Here is a 6,025-nt window from a genome sequence, read left to right on the forward strand (position 1 = left end):
GGCTCTTGGAAAAAATTAGGTGAGAAATTCCCGCCCCCTTATCTAAAATGGTGGATACTGGATACTCTAGTGTTATAGTGATAGTGTGCCGAAGGTCTTGTGTAATACATTATTTCCTGTATTCCGAATGAAGGCGGACCCCACCCACCAACCACCAATCAATGGAAACCACGCGTGGAGGTTGACACGCATAATGCAAATACAGTGATTGACGGTTTCTTATACGGTGCCACATGAAGAGATATGGCATAAATATCAAACATGGGGATTTTTTTCACACCCAAGGAATATCACGGATTACCACTGTGCTAGGCCATCAACTAAAATAAGGAATACTAGACAGCCTTCTCGTGAGTCACGCTGCTGCATGAGCCCACATATTCAACCTTTCAAGTCTCAGTGGGATAATGGGTTTTATATCAGGAGACGCATACACAGCTGTTCAGGGTCTCCAGCTCTTGTATTGTAGCGAGAACCTTGCGTCAAGTCTGATTTAACTTCCAATCCCTTCAGCCTGATGACCCGATGGCGCAGGGGTTCCCCAAACACGTTCTTGCCTGTAATACACCGTCATGCGGTTTAACATTTCTGACAAAAAATGCAAATCTCACAACAATCTACCAAATATCCCAACGCCATTGGTGATGATGTGTATTTATGTTTTGTTTGGTCTAAAAAAAAAAGAAAGAAAAAGATTGGGAATCCCTGAGATGGAGGACACCCAGAAAATTTACTTTATTAATTCCCGGAGGAAGATTATGGTGTTGGTGCAGCTCGCATCGCAACAATAGACAATAATAATAATAAAGCAATAAGAATATAAAATAGAAAAAAATACTATCAAACAAACCTAATAAGAAACAATAATAATAACTGCAGTATACAATTAACCTTAAATAAAATTGAAAAATTTACAATATACAATAATCCTATTAATTGACAATAGAGCCCCTGTATAAACAACTCACATTCAGTCATAAATAGAAAATTTTTCAAATCTACATACATATAAATAGACTAAATACACATATGGTGGAAAGAAAATGGTTATAACAATACAGCATAGTGGTACGGTACCAGTACAAGTACATTACTACGGAGGAAAACATGGATTTGGCGCCCTCTAGAGACCACTACACAACCTGCAGCTCGAAGAAAATAAAAATCGATCCCTTTCCGTCCAAAACGCAGACACCGGCGAAAGGCACCGTTTTCAAAGCGGTTGTCACCGATTCTATTCGGTTTTAGTTTATCTCGTTTTTTATCTTTTGGGGGGAAAGTTGTGCGCGTGCGGTACGTTATGGGCTCAGGGCGTTTGACCAGCATCATCAGGACCAGGACCCGTCCAAGGACGCGCCCCCGGTGTAGTGCGCACACTTAGAGAGAGAGAGAGAGAGAGAGAGAGAGGTGGAGAGAGGTGGAGAGACCAGGTGGTGCTCTTCTGCAGGGGATTGAGGGGCAGAATTGGGCGTAGTAACCCGGCAGGGGCTGAGGTGCGTGCGTGCGGGTGGCGCTCCTTTCACACCGTGCGTGCACAGCGCGGACGCACCTCCCCAAGACGCGCTTCTTTGGGCGGATTTACGCACCAGGAGGGGTGGAGGTGGAGGGGGGGGGACTTAGAGTGGGAAAAAAAACAAAAAAAACCACACGATGTCAAATCCTGCTCGCCGCGTTTCTTTTGTGAGTCTTCTACCCAGGTTGAGGCTGTGAATCTGCACCGGGACGAGCACATGATGACACAGACCAGAAGGATTTGTTAAAGGGAATTCATTATTAACCTGAGCCATGACGGACCAGGTAAGCAGATTCCTTTTTTTCACCACCTCCCGTCTAGTCTACCTATATAGGCAATACTTCCTATTAATAGTCCCACACCCACCTTCTGGAGTGGGGAGAACTGTATGAGCTCATTATTAGACTATACACTTTTTTAATCCAACACTTTTTGTTGTTACTCATTAATGTGTTTATGTGAATTGTCTGTGTGGGAATTTTCTTTACCAGCCCTTTGCCTTTTTGTAGGGGGGGCATTTAAGAATGTATACATTTTGAATAACAATGAGCCAACATTTTAATTGTAAAAAAAAAAAAGCCAAAAAGCTATATTTTCTCTCTACATGAATGAATGAATGCAATTTTTATTTCTATTGTCGTGCCACAGAAGTGGCCCATCCCACACGGGACCGGAGAAACCATTATAGAAAACAGAAGCCTGTGCATGTGGGCTGGTGCTCCTCACTGGGGAAAGTCCCACTGAGCACATGCTGGAGCAGAACGCAGCCAGGCGCAGCCTTTAGCGAGGACCCCTAACGTTTCAATAAAACATCCCAGTAGACAATGAAGACATCTACACATGGACTGGAACCGCTGCTGCACGCTTCCAAGAACATGGGTCATAAATAGACCGCGTAGCCCTGTACAGCTCTACAAAGTACTCTTTTACTTCATAACTGGGCTAGGGCGTCCTGCAGCATGAGGCAGGCATGTGACCGGGCAGCGGTATAACAACACGGGCTGTAGTATTAATTTTGTATGGCGCGGTGGCGTTTGCCCTAGTTTCTGGACAGCCGGTGTGGTGTGACCGAGGGAGATTAACCCGTGACACAGATCGTTCACGCCGCACCAGAGGCTCCCGTCTGTCCCCGCCCGGCTCCCGTGACACTAAAAGCCATGGATAATTGATTGGACCCTTTTCAATTAGCCTAATTGGTGCCGGGGTTGGATCCCTCCTCGTGCTTTAGCAACTTGAGGGAGTGAAAAGTGAGGGGGGTGGAAGGCGGACACACCTGCAGAAGGCCACCGAGGCCCTGGGCGCTGCTGTGGACAGATTAATTGGAGTATCAATATTGATGAAGGTCTTCTGTGGCGGGCCTGCCGCGGTACGCACAGCGGAAGGCACGCTGTCGCGCGCAAACAGATGAGCCCCCACGCGGTGACACACACTCATGCATGCATTGTTCCCAGAGCAACCACTGTTCTGGGGATTTGCAGCCGTGGGGCAGCCCAGCTGGCAACCCACAATTTCTACAGAAACTAGAGAAGACAGTCTGGTGTAGGGATGGACAGCGCCAATGCAGGGCCCCCGCACTGACTTTTAGAAGTGACTTGCAGGTTGGTGACCGCGCCTGAGCTTTTGGTCGCCAAGTCTGGTTGCCAAGTTTTTTCATAATTTAGTGCTAATGGATAGATTGGTAGATTTTAGACCGGCTTTACTAAAGGACTGACGTTACTACATTTACTGTGTTTACATGACACTGGATTTAGCAGGGTGAATTCAACTATTGAGGCTACTAGAGAGTTGATAATGACCGGAATCTGGTTGCCAGGGGCAACCGGAAAACTGTTATAGTCATGCCCTCGAATTCCAAGTGCTAAACTTTTAAGTATCGACTGATCCTAAGAACCTATCTAATCCATCAGACTTGATATAATGAATTTGAATTTCTCCATTATGTCTTACATGATAATAATACGGTATCTGATACTGTGTGTGTGTCTGTGTGTCTGTCTGTCTGCGTGTTGCCTAGTGCAGGGGTCACATGTTTGTGTACTGTGAATATTTTCGTGTGTATACTTGTTTAGGAACATTCACCCTATGCATATTGGGCTATTGAAGCGGAGACTTCTCAACCTCAATGTCCCCATATATACACACACACTGTGTATGGAGACATTCAGGACATTGTGTCTTCTTCAGTGTCCACACAATTTACACACACACACAGTATGCGGGACATTGGAGCAGAGACTTCTCGGCTTCAGTGTGTGTGTGTGTGTGTGTGTGTGTGTGTGTGTGTGTGTGTGTGTGTGTGTGTGTGTGTGTGTGTGTGTGTGTGTGTGTGTGTGTGTGTGTGTGTGTGTGTGTGTGTGTGTGGACTTCCCACGTTGTGTGTGCGACCGGGGACAGAGGTCGGAGCTTTGATATATTCAGTGTTTTTTCCGGCTAATGCACTGTGCGTCCACCGCTGCGGTCACCGGACCTTCGCCCCCTCAATATAATACACACTAAGCTGGAGGCCTGCCCTCCCCTCCCTCTTTCTAACCTTTCTCACTCGCTCCATCTCTCTCTCTCTCGCTCTCTCTCTCTCTCACCCGTGTTATCTCGTCACTTCTCCTTCCCCCACCTTTCAACTGACCTTTCTCTCAGTTGTCTCTCTCTCTCTCTCTCTCTCTCGTGCCACTTTATCACTCCGCTCCACCGTTTTAGCGTCCCTCTTATCTCACTCCCTTCATTTTCGTCGGCTCTTAACACGTTTCTCGGTCCCCCCCCCCCCCCCCCCCCCCCCCGCCCCGTTTTATTTTATCTCATTTCATTCTTTGTTCTTCTTATCACGGCTCCACCGACTCACGTCTTCTATTTCTTTATTTCCCCCTTTAACCCCTTCAATGTTCATCCCATGAATACTGTTTCCGGTGCTGTAAAAATGCTCACCTCAAAACGCTGAGATCAGCAGATTGAACCTCCTCTAAAAGTCATTGTTTCCATTGATCATGATGCCACTGACTGTCATTGCAAACTTGACCAGATATTTCACTTTCTGTTGTACTGACAACCGCTCGTTTTTCACGACAAAGCACACAACGTGCACTAAGCATTCGTCCGAACTGGCCACGACGGTCATAATGTGCATGTTATATTTTTGATTTTCTGTCGTGTTTTTGCCATCTTACACGTGTGATATGTGTCTTGCGTTTGATGAGGGGCACGTTTGGAACACGAACATTTATTATGAGGAGCCGTGTCCCCCACACGAGAACAACAAACGAAACTCACATCAAAAGAGTCATCCGGATCAGTGAATGTGTTAATAACAGGACAGCACGCTGTAATAAATATATGAAGCACCGTTGTCAACTGACAGTCTTGCCTGGCGGGGGCGGGGGGGTGGGGTTGTGACCACGCTGTTTCCATCCCATCAGCACGGCCTCCCTTTCAGTCGTCTTCTTCTTCTTCTCCTCCTCCGCCGGAATGATTCGTCGCACTCTGAGTTATGTCGAAGACCGTCCTCAGTTTCAGACACTTCTTCCTCTCTCTCGCCGTCTGAGATCAGAGCGAGGGCGTAGTTCGCCTGAGAACCCTCTGCTCGCGTTTCCCCTCCCGCCGAGCGCTTCTGAGTGAGTGGGGGGCGGCGAGCGGGACCTTATTATTTTTTTTTTTTAACGTCAGCGCCGGTCGGTCCACGCGACATAGATCTGCACCCGTCTCATCACCATGTCCACGAGGCAGTGGCGAGCTTTTGGAAGTTCAGATATATCTAGTACTTTTAGTTCAAATAAAAGAGGTGTGTGTGTGTGTGTGTGTGTGTGTGTGTGTGTGTGTGTGAGCGCGCGCAAGCTTGAAGAGAAACGGAGCGTTAAAATTAAGAAGATCCTGGGGCCTTAATTCGGAGCTGATTTTTAAGAATCATAACAGGCTGTTATTTAAACCAGCTGCTGGTTCATAAAGGCCTTGTGGGCAGAACTGACCGAAGCGTCAAAATGGACTGCAAAGTGCTTGCAGACATGAGCAAAAAATACCAGGATGTTCGTGCTCTGTATGGAAGATCATGACCCCCGACGAGGCGGAGTCACCTGGCCTCAGGCTGAAGCAATGTTCACCAGCCTTTAAAGCGCGACAAACACCTCCATTCAGGTCAGATGTGTCCGACATAATACAAGAGATGATATCTTTCCTTATCAGCGCTGCCCCTCGGCTTCCTGCTTCCTCCGTCACGACTCCCATGGTTTTTATCACCCCCTCCCCTACATACATGCCGCCAACATGGGACACGCACGCACGCACGCACGCACGCACACACACATTAGTATAGCCAGCCCTTCCCCCCTCCACACACACACACACCACGGTGACAACACAGACATGGACAGACAGTGTCACAGGTAGATTAACAGCCTTTAAAACCGCTCTAGCGTCCAGTGCCGCCGCACCATATGTTCAATACCCAACGGGTCAGAGCGCTGTGGAACGACACCTGCCTCAACCCCCCACCCCCTCTCTCCCTCTCCCTCTCTCTCTCTCTCTCTC

Source organism: Zeus faber, assembly GCF_960531495.2.
Source record: "Zeus faber genome assembly, chromosome: 12".
NCBI classification, from domain to species: Eukaryota; Metazoa; Chordata; class Actinopteri; order Zeiformes; family Zeidae; genus Zeus; species Zeus faber.